Consider the following 21,840-nt stretch of genomic DNA (forward strand, 5'->3'; position numbering starts at 1 on the left):
AAAAAAAAAAAAAAAAAGACAGATATTGTATGAACTCACTTATATGTGGAATCTAAAAAAGACAAACTCAGAGAAACAGAGAGTAGAGTGCTGGTTACCGGGGGTTGAGGGAGTGGGGAAGTGGGGAGATATTTGTCAAAGGGTACAAACTTCCAGTTATAATAAGATTAATAAATTTGGGGACGTAATGTACAGAATGGTGATTATAGCTAATAATACTGTATCATATAATTGAATGTTGCTAAGAGAGTAGATTTTAAATGTTCTCACCACAAAAAAGAAACAGTAACTATGTGACAGGATAGAAGTGGTAGCCAATGCCATGGTGGTAATAATTTTACAGAATATAAATGTATCAAATCAACACTTTGTGCACCTTAAGCTTACACAATGCTATGTATCAATTATATCTCAATAAAACTGGAAAAATGTTAAAAACAGGAACTTGTTTAAGGTCATACAACTGGAAATGGTAGAACTGGTTTTGAACTTGTACTATTTTCAGAAAGTCTAGACCTTCCCTACTAGGAAGCCTTTCGAAGACAAAACTTTAACCACCCTGCCTTGTAATATGGGGGCTAAATTAGATGATCCAAATACAGAGCAATGTCTATGGCTTTATTCCATCAAAATAATGATTTGATACAGAGATGAAAACAAACTCCACAAGGTCTCTTAACTTGAGAGTTCTTAACTTTGTTTGCTATCATCTTTGTTTTCCTAAAGCCCAAGAAAATGTACTTAATATGCCCAAACCAATACAGCCTGTGGCTCATGGCTAAGTCCGAAAAAAAAAATCAGTATTTACAGGTTGAGTAGGAGAAAAAGCAGGATGTATTGGCTGATTGCTTTATATAAAACAGAGAAGAAAGAACAAAGAAGTTGCCACTCTCTTGTTTTGTACAAGCAGCGCCCACCATAAAGATTTTGGGCTTCACAGAGAGAACTGGAGATCCTAACTCAGTAGGTGCCCAGGCAGAGGGGGTTTAGAACATGTGGCTGGGCTAGGGTGCCACAGCAGTGTGAAAATTGCTCTTACAGTTATGTGTGTTGGCCTGGATGTGCAGAAAAGAGACATCCTTCCATTTCCCTGTGGAACAAATGTCAACAAGCATCATATGACAGATGACGTTGGAATTTACCTTTGCCTGTTCTGAGAAAACAGCTCCAGCTTATGTCACTTTTATATGTGTGAATGTTGGTGCCCCAGGAACACGATAAGCATCTTGAGAGCAGGAACTGTCTTCCGCTTCTTTGTAGACGTACCAAGTGGGCCGGTAGACGCCTTTCAATAAGTATGGAATGAAGGAGCTGTCCCTGCAATGGTCATTCCCTTCCATTTCGCTGTAGCATCTGAAGAGATGTGCAAAAAAAGGAGAGTAATTCTGCAACTCAGTGAATTTCCACAGAAACCCAGCCATAAATTATGAATATCCCCTCCCTCACGGGCTCCCCAACCTTTTCTCTTGTCATCACCTCCACATCATCTCTTCTTCCTCCTCTTTCCCAGCAAATCACCTTACCTTTTCCTCCATGCTTGGCCTTATAGCCTCCTAAACCCAGGTACGTGGACATTTGTGCTCTCACCACACCTGCTTATGTAGGTTTCTCACCAGCTCCCATTCCAGTCTGGAGCTACTTCTCCATACTCTGGCTTTGGCACTTTTTTTCCCAGTATATTTTGATGAAACCAAATGGTTCTGACATATCCACATGTACCACACTCTGCCATAGATGAATGAGGAAATAGAGAAGGAAGACAGAAGAGTGGTGGGAAAAGTAGGTGAGAGAATGAGAGTAAAGAAGCAAAGCAATAATTTAAGTTTGAGAAATACAGACATTACTAAAAGCCGCAGAAGATAAAGTATTCTAACCCTTAAAATGAGGTACAGAATGTGGAAGAGTATTGCAGTATATGAAAATACAAAGAAATTCAGTGCAACACCCAGAAAGTAGGGTGGGGAGAGACAAACAAAATCGAATTGTGGCATGTTATTCTTTCAAAGGAGAGAAGGAAACTTACTTAGCATGATATGATCAGAGAGAATAGATTAAGCTTGAAGACAGTGGGGCTGAGCCTGAGTTACTGAGAGATTAGAATAATTTAGGAGAAAAGAACCAGGTCCCTCCGAACCTGCTAACTTCCTGACTCTGTGACATTTCTCTTTCCATGTTCCAGACCCACTGAAATGCCAGTTGTCTGTGATAGAGCCCCATGGGATTCAGCGTTGGAAGCTGTCATGGCCACATGCAAAAGGTGAGCTTAGGGTACCCGGAACATAAAGTGCTTCTCAGAGCTCCCCCCACCCCGCCTGCCATCAGACCTGCCTTTGACATTTTAGGACTGAGGTCAAGAGTACATGTATCATAAATCTAAATAGTAAATTATATCAAGCTAACAACCATTAAAAAAATCTATTCTTTTTTAAAAATTTTATTTATTTAATTTATATATATTATTGATTTTTGGCTGCATCCGGTCTTCGCTGCTGCACACGGGCTTTCTGTAGTTGCGGTGTGTGGGTTTCTCATTGCGGTGGCTTCTCTTGTTGCGTAGCACGGGCTTTAGGTGTGCAGGCTTCAGTAGTTGCAGCATGTGGGCTCAGTAGTTGTGGCTCACGGGCGTACTTGCTCCACAGCATGTGGGATCTTCCCGGACCAGGGATCGAACCCGTGTCCCCTGCATTGGTAGGCGGATTCTTAACTACTGAGCCACCAGGGAAGTCCCCCCAAAATATATTCTATCTCCCTACCTTGGTGAATATAGATTTTTAATAATCTGGAAATTCAGCTTCTAAAATTAAAGCTTTTGGAGTCCATGGAATACTCTACTGAAACTTGGAGGTGCAGAGAAAGCTGGTCTTCGGTCTTCAAATCCTGTACTTCCTACACACAACACGCTCGTTTCCCAAACAGCCTTCATCCTATACCACATTTACATGGACATCCTCACCTGCATATACAAAGCCAAATTTTTTTCACATATTTTCCCTGCCAAAAGCTACCCTTTGGCTTCCTTTGACCACTCCTGAAGCCCACATCTTCCAGTCTAGCAGTTCAGTCTGTCCACAGGAAGATGGAACAGGGGGTAGTTTGCACTGGCCCCGAAAGCAGGCTTGGGACACATGGAACACGGTCTAGAAGTGAGGACATAGTCTCTGCTTGGGCTCACGCCCATAACCCTGTATGTTCTTTACTTTGTGGGGAGGAGTGCAGCCAGGGGACGACCAGAGAGAAGGCTTCAAAAACCTGATATCCAAGGCCTGTCTTGAAGCACTGCCCCTGTGGTCATTAATTGTGCATACTGGGCATTTACCTGTGGAAACCACTAGGCTAGTCTGAAAATTATGCATAGCAGTGAAAAGGGATACAGTTAAAGTGATAAATGGGAAGGATAGTTCAATGGTTGTATTAGAACAAGTAGGTAATCAACTCTCAGACCTCACAAATGTCCACCAGGTTCCTGGTCTCAATAAATGGCACCATCAGAAACCTGGACTCACTCTAAGTTTCTCCTATGCCCTTGCCACCATATTATGCTTCACCCATTCCATTTCCCAAATGCCTTTCACACAGGTTGCTGAGTGCAAGGCCACCCTCTGATATATGGCCCTTGACTAGGCTGATGTGCTGAGGGGCAGGGAAGGGACCAACAGCCACGTGAAGCCCCTTGTCAGGAACTTCTCACACATTTTCTTTTGGAAGAGATTGACTCTTGAAGGGAAGATTCATGTTGGATTAGAGAGGAGTGGTTAGGCCATTCTGAATCTGTATGTCCTTGCGCACGAAACTATGAGAGGAAGAAAGGAATCAGGCTTTCATTCTTTTTGTTTATTTTTAGGGTAGTTCATCTTTAACATTGACCAGAGCCATACTCTTCAATGGTAACGTACCCTTCTGTAAGGGCATCAAGAAGCTAGTTTACCTTTCTGCCTTTATACTTGTGCTCTCTTCTGTCATCCCTCCAAACCCTTGACCGGTTGGCGAATTGGATTATCTTTGAGACTCCTTCACCTTCCAGGGACCTTTAAGAATCCCTTACACAGCAGTGCCCATAGCTCAGGAAACACAGCTCTGCTCAAGCCTGGAGGTGAAGGCTTCTAGCTTGGCTGGACAAAGGTGTGAGAACCTGAGTGTGATGTCAGCCGACCACGTGGACAATTTTAAGTCAGCCCCAGTGTGTTCTCAGCTGCCCAGCTCTAAATAGAAGTCTTGTGGGCAACATGGAACCTCAGCTGTTTTATAACCATCCTCCCAAACTTCAAAGCACTTGGCCCAGATGAGCCAGTGAAATCAGATATACATATATATTTTTAATTTTTATTTTATACTTCTCACGTCCATGCAGTTGGAATCAACTGTAAATTAGGTGTTACAGCATTGTAGTTTGGTTAGATGCAATGGTTTAGAAATGTAGCTTTAGTTTGTGATGAGATAATAGCTGCTTTGCTTTGTTGTGACAGTAGCAATAAAGTTACTACGATGTAAAATGTGGTAACCAACCCAAACTACTGAAACAAAGCCACAAATCAGAGGCTGCCCAACTCTGAGAACTTTATATGCAGAAGTGACAGTGGGTTCCGATCTCTGAACAAGTAGCACCGGGAACCCTGTCATAGCCATTATATGGGTCGTCTTTGCTGTCGGTCAAATCACGTTCCCCAAACTACGTGGTAAAATTCTGTTGGGATATAGAAAAATTTAATGCCATTTACATCACACAGAGGGGAGACTTTGTTGAGCCTAAGCTGGTATTCAGATGTGTCTGGACAAGTATGAAGAACTGGTGTATTGTTCAAGGTCTCAAGGAACCAATTTTCTGAGAAAATTGGCTGGGAAAGTACTCTTTTGTACCGCTGCCTGGGAGAAAGCCTGAGATGGAGAGGAAAGTATCATATTTACGTGAGATATTCTTCCTATTTTGACTTTACCTTGCATGCCTGTACCTTGTAGACTGTGCTATAGGCGAAGGTTGAATTCTTTTTTTTTTTGAAGGAAATGTAAGCTAAGGGGCAACCACACTAACAATTTTAATGCTCTGGTGATACAATGTGCCATGGAGTGCAGGAGAGATGCGTTTTCACTGGAGGGCTCCCAAGTAGTGAGGACAGAAGGGGGCAGGTTGAGAACTTTGGACGCAGCAGGAGAGAAGTAGGGCCCTTGGCACTGGCCTCAATGTTCTTATCAATCTTGGCTGCAGCTACGGTGGCAAAGCACCACTGTCAGGGGCTTTAAGTTGAGCCAACGTTAACAAGAAAAGTAAGACAATCCATGAGCTTGTGTGAAGCAACCCAGGAATGCCAGGAAGTATTGATGGGGGGTTGGGAGAGAGGGACATATGTGTGCCTCTTGCAGAGTACTTAGTTCCCAAAGGTTAGGCAAATACCAGCAAAATTTGGGCTATTACTGAGATTGTAACCCTGTTTGTACCGGAAGCTAGCAAAGCTAAGACGACATGAGTTACAAATGGTAAAGACTTTGGTGTGATACTAAGAGCTAATATTTATTGAGTATTTACTATGTGCTAGAGATTGTTTTACATGCTTTTCATATATTATTTCATTTTTTACAGTAACCATGTAAAACAACTCTCACTGTTAGCTCCATTTCTCAGATGAAAGATTTGTAGCACTTCAGTCTTGCCCAAGGTCATAAATACTAAGTGGCTGGCCAGAGCTGGGAACTGAACTCATAGAGTCTGACTCTCCAGCTGTGCTCATGGCTTTTACGTGATTCCACCCTTATTCACACTATTCTGAGAGCCACTTTTTGTATAGCATTTCAGAGCGATGTTTCTCTACCAGACAATTTCCCTGGACCCCGAAGTACCACAAACACACCTGTATCAGTAACTTTATATAGATATATAATACCATGCAAAGTATACAACAATGTAAATGTCTTCATATACACACACATCACAGGAAAACAATTTCCTGAGCCCATCAGAGAATCAAATTTCTGTTAATTTGGTGGAAAAGGACAAATGTTCTAAGAAACACTAACTAGGGCCCAGAGGAAAAAAATGCTACATTTTCTGCACAGCGACCCATTGTGAAGCCACCCAGTTTTCTTAGAATTCCATTCTAACTCACGCCAAATGGGCCCTCCCAATGGCCCTGGAAACAGCATCCGGATGTTCAGATCCCTTACGTGTGAAAGGCATGCAACCAGATACATAAAATCCAGGGCTCAACTTTGTTTATAGACTTTTTGATTTTTTTTTTTTTTTTTTGGCTGGTTAAAAAGCTGACAGACTGTATTACAGCTAACATTCCCATATTGATTATACCATTTCTGAGGCTGGCCTCTCTGTGACAGGAGCAGCAGAATTAGTTTTTTCCTTGTTAAATATTTGTAAATCATTCGTACTTTTATGGGGTACATAACCTGGCTGTTACCCTTCAAATAATCTTCTTGTTACTTGTTTAAACAAGAAATATCTCCTAGAGTGCAGTGTCACTTTTGTCCTTCAATGAGACTACAACATAAGGACTTCTCTTGCTTGTGAAATACAAAAGGCCATCCAGGCCACGGTTACAGAAGACAGGTCTGTAAGAGGCTCTGTCCAAAGAGACTCAAGAACATCCACTGTCGCCTCTTGCTCTGCTTACACTACTGGGAAGCAGCTAGACTGGGAAAAAATGTTTTATTTTCCTTTTTTTTTTTTTTGCTTTTTGTTTATTTCAAGCTACTGAGAGCCACAATTGTCAGTCTCAATCATTAAAAAGCACTGATTTGGGCTTCATAGTGGAGAAAGTATTAATGCCACCTATAATTACATCATTGTAGGGTGATCATAAAGCATGCATTATTAAGGTACAAATCTGAAATGCGGCCTTTTCTTTATTGTGTCCATTGAGAGTCACTACCTAAAAATAGGCAGCATAGGAGGCCATCCAAATATTCCAACAATGCTACAGTTATCAAAAGGCTCTCGGAAATCCTCTTTGGATGTGGACCGTCCAGTGTAATAGCACAGCCCTTTGAATAACGTTAATGATCATAAATCCTTTCTTCTTCTTTCAAAAGTTGGAGTGAATTTGATTTTGATTAAAGAACAAAAGTCACTTGACTATAAATCTGATAAGTAAGTTGCATTAAAAACACTGTGTATGGGTTCGATTCCTGGCCAACGCACCAAAAAAAAAAAAAAAAAAGAAAAAACTGTGTATGTTGATATAACATACATAAAATAGCAAGATATAAATCTAAAGTGAGGAGTAGGATTGTGTCTAGTGACTTGTAAAGAAGCCAAAGATCTGTGCAAGAGCAGTGTCCCTGGAACAGGCACAGAGCCTGAGCACAAGCTCCATGTTTGTAGGTGGCAGAAACCCATACAGACCAGTTTAAGTACAAATTATAAGAATGTGCAATAGTTCACAACACCTTAGGTCAGGCTGCAAAGTTGGGCCCCGCGAGAGAACATAATCATAAATTAGAAAGCCACAAGAAAGGAAGATCACTTGGTTACTCTTCCTGAGATCCCTGGATTTCATCATGGCATTTCATGGTGCCTTTTTTTTGAGTCTTTCTCTGCAGATGGGTTGACTACTTCCACAGGAACTCAACTCAAAGAGCTAGCTGAGGCTGGCCTGCGACGAGCACAACCGAGCAAGACAGAGAAACTGCTGGGGTCATCCGGGCATGCTGCGGATGGAGGGTGTGGCGTGTGGGATGCAGGCAGATGCAGTGCAGTAGAGAGCAGAGGAGGTTAGGTGTTGGTGCCTGGCCCAGGGGGATTGAATGACATAACTCCATTGTTTGGTTACTTGTGAATACCCAAGATGGCTTGCTTTAGAGCCAGAACCTAGTGCTTAAATGTCTTTGAAGGAAAGACACATTTGGACCACGTTTTGAAGGCTGTGCATCCAGATGATGGCTACAGAGAAGGCAGATCGGTGTGTCTGCCTGCTAGGTGAAGAAAGATGTGCAGGTAGGCAATGATTCCTGCGCTTGCTATTCAGTCTCCAGCTCATACTTTTTTTTTTTTTCTAATGTGAAGGCCAAATTTTAGATCTCAATGGAGAAGAAATGAGCAATTATAAAAGTTGGTTTATACCACTCAGTCCCCTCAATCTTTTTTGCATCCCAGGCAAATGAATGTGTGGCCCTCCGTATCACTTATTATTATAGCTGCACCAAATGGTTTTCCTGTGTGTGAACACACACACACATATTAGGACAATAAAAATCTTACCTTTACATACATTTAGTAGTATTCCAAAATGTTTAAAAAATTTTTTACTTCGTATAGTAACTGTATAAGACAGAACAGGGGCTTCCCTGGTGGCGCAGTGGTTGAGAGTCCGCCTGCCGATGCAGGGGACACGGGTTCGTGCCCCGGTCTGTGAAGATCCCACATGCCGCGGAGCGGCTGGGCCCGTGAGCCATGGCCGCCGAGCCTGCGCGTCCGGAACCTGTGCTCCGCAACGGGAGAGACCACAACGGTGAGAGGCCCGCGTACCGCAAAAAAAAAAAAAAAAAAGCTACTTTAAGACAGAACAGTATTAGTTTTAGCCATACAAATTGTCATTTTTGTTAGTCAAAAGCAGCCGATTTTATATATTTCATCTTAATATTAGCATAACCATTTAATACATGAGAGACCTTAGGGAACCGACTGGAGTTTTCCTGTCTCCTAAGTTCTTGAAATAGAACCAGAATCCATGTCTTCTGACCCTTATCTCAGTGTCATTTCCACCACAATATTATATATAAAGATTATATATACCTGTATGCAATATAAACCCAACCCAACTGAAAACAAACTTGCCTATGTTTGTTTTGTGATAAATTTACTACAGATATACATAACGAGGAAAACTTCAAGAAATCTGCTTTAAATGCTCTTCATTAATTTTTTGCAACCTTATGCATTTTTTTCCACATTAGCAAAGTGCAAAGAATCAAGTCATTTATGCCATGAAAAGATTACATATTTAGCTCTTCAAATTAGTTAGCTAGGAGTAAATTATTTTTTACCTCTGCTATTAGGGTTCAGGGAGCTAAAGAAAAGAAAAAAGAATTGTCTGATTAAATGGAAAAAAATAGAATTATTATGTCATGAAAAATTATTTCTCAACATCTCTTATTTTTCTTTTTGAAAGAAGTGAACCAAAGTCTCTCCATTTTGAGAAAAACAGAAGTATATCTTTTGTTTCTGATATTGTCCTCTTAAACAATATCTGAAACGGAATTCAAATCAATAACCCATTCCCTCTTCTGATTATACTAATGTTTCTTTAAAATACAGATGTGTTTCGAATGACTAAATCATCTATCACTGGTTAGACTTGTTTTTAATGCTACAGGGGATTCAAGCATATTATCATACATGCAATGTTTTCCCAAGATTTAGCAAATGACTATCAAACATGAAAATACAGTTTAACAACTTAAACTAAAAGAAATGTACATCATTAATTTAAATTCAATTAGCTGGCTGCAGCCCAACAAACGGCACTGGTTAAGTGCCTCAAGTGTGTGGTGTGGGAATTCCACGGGTCCAGCAAGCCCCTGATTTCTGTGAGCAGCTCAGCAGTTGTTTGGTTGCCCTGGAAAACAGACCCTTTCTCCCCACGCTGCACTCACAGCTTCTCAGGGCAGGGGGAAGATGCCACCAATTTGTTTACCCATGAATGCTTTTCTGAGAGGAGAGAGACCTCTGTGCTTCAATATTTTCCCCTTGGACAGAAACTTGGGGCGGGGGAAGGGGGGGTACTTCGGTGCCATTTTACTGTTTTTATCTTTCTAGTTATTTGAGAAGGTTCTTTTACTTTCTAAGCTTAAATCCTAAGCAAAAAAAAAAAAAAAAATTCTGCACTATTACTCATTATTATTTCCAGAAAAAAAACAGGTTATCAAAAAAATTCAGGATGGAAAGAAATCTCCAGAAATGTCCTCTGATTGCAGGTGTATTTCATCTGATACCTGGTGGATACAGTCAGTAGGGGAGGCTCTATGGTAGAGAATCAGAAAAATAGCTCCCTGAATATGCTCTTTTATACCACTGAGATTCCCCCTGCACACGCACAATCTCACACTAATTTTATATCATTGGTCTATGACTGTACGAGGTTGTCCATGTTGAGTGAAAACAACACATCTACAATAATCCTTTGTTAACACATATATTCTTGGTGTGATACCCTTCATTGATTATCTTTTTTAGGTATATGATCCCATTTTCTCTTTCAATAAAGTCACTGCTTAGCTTTGATTTCATGGATGAGAAATGGGATATAAAAAAGCCACAAATTAGTAGGTGTGTCAGTGGCAATTACTGCAACACAGTAAGAGCCCAGAGCTGCCAGAACCCCAAACTCAACGTCTTAAAACACTAAGCACTTATTATTGCTCGCAAATCTACAGGTGAGCTGGGCAGTTGTGGTCTCTTCCGGGCTTCCTCTTATCAGCTGTGGGTTGCATGGTCAGCTCTGCTGGTCAGGGCTGGGATCGCTCATGGATTTAGGGGTCAGCTGACGGTTGGCTGGTCTAGGACGACCTCATTCTTTTGCTTGATGGTTGGCTGATTTTTGACTAGGACAACAGGGGTGACTGGTCCATCATCATCACCCAGCAGGCTAGCCCAAGCTCTTTCACAGGGATCCAAGACAATGAGTGCAAGTTCAAGTCCTCTTGAGGTCTAGCCTCAGCTCTGGCACATCTTTACCTCCCCTGAATTCCATCAGCAAAAGTAACTCACAGCATTAGACCTGATTCAAGGGTAGAGGAAAGAGACTTTGCTTTTCACTGGGAGAAACCACAGGTCACATTACAAAGGGCGTGGATACAGGGAGGTGTGAACATTTGGGCCATGTAAAAAGTCGTTCTATCACAATAGTTAATAGAATGTATGCAAAGTATGCTCCATGAAGCACTGGTTCCATATGTTATTAATTGGTAGTTTGCAAAGCAAGATACGTACACACATGTATAAAGGGAGCAGGGTGGATTTCCATGGCCAAATACAACTGGAAAACTGCATTTATCTGCAATGCCTAGAAATGAGCTCGCAGGGACAGTGGCTCCAGCACTCTCCACAGAGGCAGCCATAACTCCCCATAAGTTCAGAAGCTCCTTCTCCTCCCAGCAGCAGGGGATGCCCTGAGACACAATTTCCCCAAAACTCCTGAAGTCTCCAGATACCAGGCAACTAGAATTTCCAGCAATCCCCCAAATGGCTGGTGTCCAAGTTCAGACTGCTAGATGTCTGAGCCCAGTTCCATCATTGAAGACTGTTCTCATGCTTACATCATAGAAAGGGAGAGCAACAGGGTGGCAGATGCCTTTACAGGAAGACGGCCCCTCAGAATATCCAGCTGTGCCCTGCCCCAGCACAGCGCTCTCACATCTCCACAGGGCTCTGAGAGAACAGGGGCCAGCGCACCTGCTGAGATCCAGCACCAAATGACATTTGCTAGCGTTTGCACGGAGGCCATTGCATGAGCAGGTCAAACACACATTCTCAGGATTCTTTGATTCTTTACTGTAGAACCTGGTGCCTTTGGTGATAGACTCTCCAATGCACAATATACTGTTTCCCAAGGTGTTTTGACTAAGAAAGCTTTTTTCAAGGAACATCTTGCAGAACTGGGATTATATAGAATGCACTTTAGGAAATCATGTCTCACCTAAAGGATATATTTCAGTAAAATAAATACATCAAAAATGCAAATTCATAAAAATGCTCCTTGTTTCTTTTCTCACATATGTTTATTCTGCTTTCAATCCCTTCTGACCAGTTTCTGACAGCCAAAACAAGCAACTACACAGAAGCAGCTAGAAAAGAATGAATAAGTTGAAGTTAGAAAAGGACAAGGCCAAGAAGGAAAACAGTTACAGCTGAAAGGTAAGATATCCCAGTGCCTGTTACATTTTACGCACCCCACGAAAAATGCATGGAAGCAGCAGCTGTGCGCAAAATTTAATTTGCATGAGTAAACAAAGAAAAGTAATAATATATTATTCACTCAACGAATCTTAGCTATGCCTCTACTATGTATAAGTCGCCTGGGTTACTGGGGACACACGATGAAGAAAACAGAGCCCTTGTTCTCAAAAGGCTTACCCTCTAGAGCAGGAGTCATCAAAGTAGGGCCCACGAGCCAAGTCCTACTTGCCTCCTGTTTGGGCAAATAAAGTTTATTAGAACACAGCCACGCTCCTTTGTTTCTACATTGTCCACGGCTGCTTTATTGCTACAAAGGCAGAATAGTGCACTTGCTACAGAGCCCGTATGGTTGGCAAGCCTAAAATATTTACTGTCCAGCCCTTTACATGAAAACAATTTGCTGACTGCTTGAAGACTCTCGGTCTATCTTTAACTGCCCAGCTTCGTCTTCTTTCCCTTAGAAAAAATTTTTTTTCTTATGGTTTCAATTATTTTTCCTATAGAAATGACTCTGTAATCTCTATACCCAGTCACAGGCACGGGAGGTATTTCTAGAATTTCTCGATCCATCCTATGAAGGCAATTACCTGCTGCACCTACCCTTCTTTTTAGTCCTCTGTCAAGGTCAGAGTTGACATGTAGATTAGAGAGAAACACGAAATGTGACCATTCAGATTTGAGGCGCATATAAAATACTTTAGTATTGCTCTAATAATATCTTGATTTACTTTGGAAATTCTCAAAGTGCTTCATCATAATTAGTTTCTTTACTTTAATATGCCAGGGAAATGTTTTAAAAAATCATTGATATTCTCACTGTCCAGTTGTGAAAGCAGATGCAAGAAGGTTAAGGGATTCACAAAAGAGCTTGATTCCCTGACAGTGAAAGTTACCCCCAAGTTTGAGCAACAGTGCTGCTCCTTCATTATTTCCCACGCACGATCTAGACTTCATTCAACTGGCCTTCCATGAATTTTCTCCTTCAGGCCCTAATTTCAATTTAGCTACTCCCTGTCCCCAGATGGTGCATGGCAAGAGGCATAGCCTATGCTCAGCACTATTATTATTAAGTGAAGAGATAATGCTGTAAAAGTCAGTGTTATTTTTCCCCCAAGAATTCCCAGAGAGAGTGTCTCTGCCTATGTGCTTCTCTAAGTCTCCATTAGACTGCTCGTTCCCTTGCTCCTTCTGCTTCCACTGCACAGGTTGTTTCTGTCCCTATGTAAAGGTGACAGTGGTAAATGCAATCAGCCCTGGATGAGTACAGAGTCTCCAAGTCTGCCCTTTTTCTTCAGCAAAAGCACTTACTAAAGGAAAAGGTGACTTCTCTCTACTAGCTCTGAAAAGCAAATTTCTAGGACTGTAGAGACTTCAGGAGTCTAAGAGATTTTCATAAAAGAAATAGAAGCATGACTATTTTTCTCCTAGGACTGCTGTGTAGCTCTGAAACTCCATTCACTCACTCCGTCCTCCATGTATTGTATTTCAATAAAAACTTAATAAACAGAATATTAAAGATTTGAAGAATTATACAAAGTATTCAATTTCTAACCCTGCCATTTATTTTATTTTTATGAGATATCAGGACCAGTTTAATAACTATAATAAACATAAACTTTGACATTTATAACACTATTCACCAGATTAATACCAGATAATATTTTCTAGAAGTGTCATTTTAATAGGAATAAATGGGTAAACAGATATGTCTTAGACTTACTCTACCAAGATTGCAGGAGCTCAATTTTTGAAAGCAAATTAACAACCAAAATCAATATTTTCCCTGTTAATTCCATATTCACTGAAAGAGTTTTACTAGTAGAAGATAGCAAAAGATATGTTCGTATTGGACCAGCCAATGCTGCCTTTGATGCGTATTAAAAAGAGAGAGTTCTTCTCACTCTATGAGTTTTAACCGATGGCTCTGGACTTGCTCCTATAGGTCTGTTTACAAAGCCCCTTGTACATGCACATGAGCACAGCTGATGACTAATATTATCAGATTCATCTGGGCAGAGGGCAGTAGGATGTATTTTGTTATTAACATTTCTAATTTATCATTGCCCACTGCTCTCTTTCTTCCTATTTCCTGGTTAAGACTTTCCAAGATGTTGATGACTTCATAGAAGACCCAAAGACATAAAAAAGAATATCAAGAGAAATGGATGTTTCTTAGACCCTAAAGGAAGAGTAAAGAGGTTAGTATTCAGAAAATCGAACCACTTTAGATAAAGGCCACAAGTTGTCACACTGCAGAGAATGTGTAGTCCAGTACCTTGTAAGTTACTTGGAATCCAAATATTTTTAAAACTCTCCAAACTTTATTTTACCAATGAATAATCCCTAAACCATAGTAAGATATCATGTTCACACATAAAATTGAAAAAAATAAAAACTTTGATTAGTATCAAGGGTTGGTGAGGGTATGTGAAAATGGGGATTCCTCTACACTGCTGGTGGGAGTTAAAATTGTTGTAGAAACTTTGGAGATCAATTTTGCAGCACTGGTCACAATTTAAAATACTCATATGCCGCAGAATAGCAAATTCATCTTTCACCATCTAATTTCTTACATAACTACAAAGAGTGCCTCTAGGAGCTAAGAGCGGCCAGCAAGGAAAAGGAAAATGGGGATCCCAGTTAACAAACTCAGAAAATTATTTCTCCCAACAACCAGTAAGCTTGGAAGAGGACCCCTAACCCCAGATCATAACTGACACCTCGATTCAGCTCAGTGAGACCCTAAGTAATTAGAGAATCCAGCCATGTCAAGCCTTTTTTTTTCTTTTTCTTTTTTTTTCTTTTGTCATACAAGATAACTCACAGGATCCAGGGAATAAGACATGGATGTCTGGGCGGGGGGTACATTTTTCAGCTGACCACAGATGCTTATTGAATATAGTATATATACTTTATATAGTATATATACCATAAAAGACAGAATGTCATCTACCCCCTAATTGAAGCACAATCTTTGCAGGGGTTTGGAGAAAATAGAACTCACTCCCAGTTGAGAACAGCAGAAGCTGTTAAAGAAAGGGAAGTGTAAGGTACGCTCTGAAAATAAGTACGGATTTAAAGGCAGGAGCAGGTAGAGGGAAATTCCTAACTAATGGAAGATTTGGATAGAAGCTATAGAAGGGGATAAGCTTGGCAGGTAGATTGCAACATTGGCTTAGAACCTTGGGTTCTAAAACCAGATTCCTGGGTTTGAATCTCACTTTGCCTTTCTCCAGCTGTGTGTTTTTGACCTCTGTGTACATCAAATTGTTCATGTTCACAATGGATATACCAGCATCTAACTCATAGAGGTTTGGTTTTGTTACAATGCTTAAGGTACTATGAAAAATATTTGTATAGTATGAAATATAAGTTGCTATTGTCACCTCTAAGTATCTAATATTTCCTCATTGCTTATGCTTTTTGATGAATTGCCTCAAACCCCTTCAGAAATAGGTAGGTAGAAGTACAAGTCTTACATGAGTTACTGAGAAGAACTGAAGTTTCTCAAATGAGTCATTTTCTTTACTACTTGCAGTCCATGCCCTATAGAACCCTAAGATGAAACTGTAATGATGAAACTCCACCATGGTATTTTTAGCTGCAGAATCTTCACCTAAGGAGGCTTTGCAGATATGTTTAAGTTAAGGGTCTTTATGAGATAGGGAGATTACCCTGGATTATCCAGGTGAACCCTAAAGGCAATTGTATGTATTCTTGTAAGAAGGAGGGAGAAGGAGATCACACACACACACATACACACACACGAGGAAGAGTCAGTCTGACAATGGAGGCAGAAATTGGAGTGATGCAGCCCCAAGTCAAGGAATGCTGGCAACCACAAGAAGCTGAAAGGCATAGCGAATGGATTTTTCCCCAGAGCTTCCAGAGGGAGCATAGCCCTGCTGACACCTTGATTTAGGTCCAGTAACATAGACTTTGGACTTTTGGCCTCCAGAACTATGATACAATAAATTTATGTTGCTTTAATCCACTCAGAGTGTGCCAATTTGTTTCAGCAGCCACAGGAAACGAATACAGAATTATTCAATTCAATATTTTGAAAATAATTTATCTAAATCAATTAAATAATTACTTTTCACTTTAAAACTAGATCTTTGGGCACAGGATCCTGAATAATGAAACTATTATAAAGAGGTAATTCTGTATTATGTATTTGGCTAACTGTAGCAAAAAGTCGTGATTTAATCATAGGATATTACGAAAGGAAAAAAGAATCTGTGAGCATATGTAATGTGAGTTCAACTTTCTGTTTGCAGTTAAGGAACATGTTGATATCTGCCACTAAAAGTAGAAACAAAAATTTCAAACAAAACACAAATTTTAGGGGCTTCCCTGGTGGCGCAGTGGTTGGGAATCTGCCTGCCAGTGCAGGGGACACGGGTTCGAGCCCTGGTCCGGGAAGATCCCACATGCCACGGATGCAGCTGAGCCCGTGTGCCACAACTGCTGAGCCTGCTCTCTGGAGCCTGCGAGCCACAACTTCTGAGCCCGCGTGCCACAACTACGGAGGCCTGTGTGCCTACAGCTCGTGCTCTGCAGCAGGAGAGGCCACAACAATGAGAGGCCCGCGTGCGCAATGAAGAGTAGTTCCCACTCGCTGCAACTAGAGAAAGCCTGCACGCAACAACAAAGACCCAATGCAGCCCAAAATAAATATAAATAAAGTAAATAAATTTTTAAAAAAACACACAAATTTTAGCTTTTATGGTACTGTTTCCAATAAATGGGTACATGAGCATGCTTCAAGGTTCAGTGATCAGTTTCACTTCTCACCAAAAATATCTCTATTTGTTTCTTCTGGTAGAAAAATAACTTGAACAATTGTATAAATTCCAAAGGTATCCACCGAAAAGAATTACATAAAAAAGACTGGCACTTTCAGAGAAAGACTGATGCTCTTTATTTTCAAGGACTAAGATTTATTCCAGAGGACATCTAGTATTTCTTAAATCCTTAATAACTGAAATATCTTCAACTATTTTCTAAGTTAAATGTAAGATCTCTGTAACTTAAAAGAAGAAGTCATTATATACGACTCTGATCAATACAAAATTAATATTGCAGGTACAATGAAACACTGGAGCGAGTTTATAATAAAAACCTTCAATACACCCTGTAAGTGCTGTCAAAATGAGCAGGGAGTTGCTTTTCACTTGAGATCAGATTTTTCTTCTGTTGGCAAACAGATCAAAAGGCAGGACATTTCACTACTGGAGAATCTCTAATGAGAGGGCAGTAAAACACCCACCTTTCTGACTGCCACTGGACATCAAAAAATTACTCGCTTCTGAGTCATAATTACCCACCAAAAATTTAGATCAAGTGGTCGTCACGTCAGCCAAATTAGTACCTGACAAGGAATGCTTTTGGCAAGGTTGGCAGCTGAGAAACAGGAAGTGCGTTGCCAAACATTATTAAAACTTGAAAAGAACAGCCTTAAAGTTGTGTGACCTACCATTCGAATACTCAAAAACCACTACAGAGAGAAAAATCACACCTGCGCAGAAGGGACACTCAGGGAGCCAGTGGAGGAGAAGCAGCAGAGGAACTGTCACCCAATCTTCGCTCACCCAAAGGGTCACGGCCAGTTTCCTGCTGGGTCATTATTATCATTACCACTGTCTTTTTAAATGTGACGAAGTCTTGTAATGGTATTTGGAAGGAGGTGGAAGTTCCAGATGTTTCTTTACAACTGACTCTGAGGGCCACAACTGCTTTCCGAAAAACTCTTGCCAGTAGTTGGATTGCTTCTGAAGCGGGATACAGTCCGGGGTTTACATTTCTTCATGGCCAACAAAGAGGGTAGCAGGCTCAGCTTAGATTCTGACCAGGCACCTCACGTGACTCAAGTCTTCACGTGTGAGGAAACTTGGCGTGGGTCAACCACCTCAGCTTGTCTTTGTCTTGGTGCTAAGTGTCATCTGGAAGTGGATGGAGAACTCTCAGGAGAATTGAGTGGTCTCTTGATATTTTGACTTTAAATTAGTCTCCCTGAGTCACTGAAATTCAATTTTTTGTTTGTTTGAACATTATTTTTGGTAGAATCATTGCAGTATTCACTCACCACGCAATCCATATTCCTATAATTCAACTGGAACATTACAGATATAGGCAGTGAATTCTGAGTTATATTGTCATTTATTTTTTCTTGATCCATATATACTATGTGTGATCAAAAACACCAATAACACTATTCATTAAGGACTGCTCTCGCCATTCCAAAGACTTCAGACAAATGGTCTTTTGTCAGAAGATTTGAAAAACAGCAAGCATTGAACCAGATCAGAAGTCACCAAACTAGGGCCCACGGGCTAAATCTAGCCTAGTCCATTTGCTTACGTATCGTATGTGGTTGCTTTCCTTGCTACAATGGCTACAGAGTTGAGTAGCTGTAACAGAGACGACAAAGCAGAAAATATTTACTATCTCACTCTTTACAGATACAAAATTGCCAACTGGACAAATTGCACTGGATAATGGCATGGGTATTATTTGGAATGAAGTCTTTACCACAGGATCATTCTCTGGTTTCTGTATCATTATTGTCTAAGACTCTCTTGACAGTATTCAAGACCCTCTATGATTGGGTGCCTTGTCCTATTACACTAACACTAATGTCCAGTCCTAGTCTATACTGTGTTCCCTGAACAAACTACACACGTTTACACTTGAATATTATTGCTGAGCTCCAGGGGTACAAAGTCTATTAAGATTTGGTTCCTATCTGTAAAGCAGAAGGTCATTACCTAGAAAGCACAGTGTCTGTGTCAGCACAGGTGTCACCTACATGTGTACCTTACAAGTAGTTGAAATAAACTGAACTGAATTAAAATATACAAAGAGAATTATTGATATAAGAGTACATTATGTTCCATCTGGCATCACCTCCAAACCAGGTCTTCTTTGTACCACAATCTTGCAGAAGAAACTCCTTGATAAATCCTTGAGAAGTTTACTTAACAGCATTTTCTAAGTTCAAGTCACACAGCAAAATTAATCTACATTATTTGAAACATTTTACTAAGTTGCTTTTTCTGTATAGGTCTTGGAAAATTTTCTATCTTTCTTTTTTTTTTAACGGTACGCGGGCCTCTCACTGTTGTGGCCTCTCCCATTGCGGAGCACAGGCTCCGGACGCGCAGGCTCAGCAGCCATGGCTCACGGGCCCAGCCGCTTCGCGACATGTGGGATCTTCCCGGACCGGGGCACAAACCCGCGTCCCGTGCATCGGCAGGCAGACTCTCAACCACTGCGCCACCAGGGAAGCCCTTCTGTCTTTCTTTTGAGAGAGGGAGTGGGGGGAGGGAGAGGGAGACGGAGAGAGAAATACAGGACTGATACTTTGAACATTAAGGACTGCTTTGTTTTGGTTATGGATAATTATTTGTGCCATGTCAGAGATTCCATTATGATATTTCTTGATATAGTAACATTACTGATACTGCATTTTTCTCCTGAGGTGATACTTGGGGGTCCACTTATGAAATTGTGTTTAAATGAAGACTAATTAATTGTAAAAGGACCTCTTAGCAAAGACTGCTCAAATTAAATAATAATTACCAAATATTCTCTTCACTTTATGCTATGTAAACTCAGCCTCTAAGTTTCACCAAGCTCTTAAGATGTCAGTTCTGGCTGGTAATTACTCAATAATCTCTCTCTTCAGTGGTATAAACTCCTCAGGTTTTTCACTGTTTCTTTTAAAAAAAAAAAAAAAAAAAAAAAAAGAATTTCACCTTTGATTTTCATCTAGACATGTATCACCTAACGGCTGCAGGCATTCTAGTTCCACAACTCATCTGAAATACTCCTAACTGCATGAAGAAAATCATTGGTGTTGCTCTCAGGAATCTAAAAGATATTGCTACTATAAGTTTGGTTTCAAACTGGAACCCTAGACCTTTCTGGCACTGAGACTTGAATACTTTTACTAACTGTGACTATTGTGGAATGTTAAAAAAAATGAGTCTGTTAAGTATTAAGTAGAAAGGAGGAATTTCCAGTGACTTTTAATGAAGATGCACATGTTATTTCAGATCTGTTCTAGAAGCAAAGTCCTTGTCTTTGGGACAAGTGTCATAATCATTCCATGAGCCTTCACCAAGTCTAACTGTATCTGGGTGCAAAGTAGCTGGCTTGTCTTCATGACAAACTTGTGTAGTATCCATCTCACTTATCTAAGTGTGAAGGGCATATACTATTTGGCGAGTTATAGCAAGATGATTTCCTAAACTCTTAGCAAAAAACAGAACCAACTCCAAGAACTCATTAAAATATACTTAACTTGAAGCTGAAATAAAAGTTTCATGAGCAAAGGAGGGGTGAGATGGGGGACGGTATGAGCATCAAATATCCAGCTCTATAAATAATTCTTAGATTTAGATGAGGTCATGAGTAGAATCCTCATGATGGAATCAGTGTCTTTATACAAAGAGACATCAGAGGGCTTGCTCTCTCTCACACCCTCTCTCTGCCACATAAGGACCTAGCAAGAAGGCGGCCATCTACAAACCAGGAAGAGAGCTCCCATCAGAACATGGCCCTGCTGGCAGTCTGATCTCAGACTTCCAGCTTCCAGAACTAGAAGAAATAAATTTCTGTTGTTTAAGCCACCCAGTCTATGGTATTTTGTTATGGCAGTTCGAGCTGACTAAGACACCTGGTGTCCAGAAGATTTTCATAATTTTTAGTAAAGGACATACTTGCAGGAGTGGCCTGAGTCTGATGCCTTGATTAATATGTAAACAGACTCTGAGTTGCTCTTCTTCTACTTATAGCCAAGATACTATCTGGCACTACAGTTTTGTTTGATAGACAGTATTGGCCCCTGCCTGTCAACGAACCTGCGTGAAATAACATTATTACTGTATTATGTCGAGTTAGACTGCATAATATTTCCATTGTCGGACACATATGATGAAGAGATTTCAAAGTTCTCAACTGTTTACATAATTAGCATTACACATTTGTAAAATTAAGGTACCACTATCACCGCTATTACCATATTTCCTTCTTTCCAGGCTGCTGACACATTATGTGTGTTCACTTTTGAGAATGATCAGAGGAGATGCCTCCATCTCCAAAGGATCTCTGTGTCCTCACAGTCCCTGTGGAAGGTTCCCAAAACCCTCACTTCATCTTGTGACCTTGCCCAAAATTAAATAACCTAGGCCAGCTTAAGGAATAAGAGAAGAGAACAAGAGGGAACTGGCCTAAAACACCTGGCTCTGAGTGTAGTTTATCAATCCGCTGCTGGTTTGAAAGGATTATGTAGCCATAGGCTATTTCCGGATAGAAAGATGGTTCAGTGACATCCCTCTGGTAAATAAGTAGCCATTCCTCCTCCCTCTAAACGTCACATTGAAGTAGGCTGTGTTTTCTGATTAATTCATTTTGAATACCGCTGACTGTCTGTCACTGTAGTCATATGTCACTGGTGGCAGCTCAGAGAGTCTAACCGTCTTTAACATCAGTGCACACAATTCATTTTAAAATGTGGTCTAATAGCTACCAAATACCTGCAAGGTAAAGGGGAGATGGGATGCATTTCCCCTCAAAATAGCCTGCAACCAAATTTATGAAAGCAAACTCTATAGGCACCATAGTGTTCTTTGCGACGCAAAGGCTGTAAACCACTTGGAAATCTCCCCAAAGAATTGTCTTCATTGTTTACCAGAGTCTGACCAAGCCCTTGGTACTCAGACATGTGGGGAGATAAGGCACCTACTTAAGTTTTCTTAGGTGTGTAATTAGAGAGGGACTAGAGACCATGACCCCTTGTCTTTGAGTGGTCTGACAGTATAACCCTAGGTTTTCACAACAGCAAGCACCCACAGGCAAGCTCTGCTCAATGCATCTCACTTTTTTCATTCTGGAAGGAGAGTGGCTTGGTGGAGACCCTGCTTTAGAGTCAGGAGTCA

The 21,840-nt window shown here is 40.7% G+C and overlaps 1 long non-coding RNA gene across 1 annotated transcript in view; it reads right to left on the reverse strand.

The window, feature by feature from the left end:
• Positions 1 to 1,147: 1,147 nt before the first annotated feature.
• The window catches only part of LOC307196376, a 28,119-nt gene continuing 7,426 nt past the window's right edge, over positions 1,148 to 21,840 (reverse strand). The window contains exons 4-5 of the long non-coding RNA XR_013831123.1: positions 8,201 to 8,420; positions 1,148 to 1,353 (exon numbers count right to left, since the gene is read on the reverse strand). This is a non-coding gene — a long non-coding RNA (uncharacterized lncRNA). The remainder of the gene's footprint in view (positions 1,354 to 8,200; positions 8,421 to 21,840) is intronic.

Source organism: Stenella coeruleoalba (genome assembly GCF_951394435.1).
Source record: "Stenella coeruleoalba genome assembly, chromosome: 13".
In the NCBI taxonomy this organism is placed as follows: domain Eukaryota; kingdom Metazoa; phylum Chordata; class Mammalia; order Artiodactyla; family Delphinidae; genus Stenella; species Stenella coeruleoalba.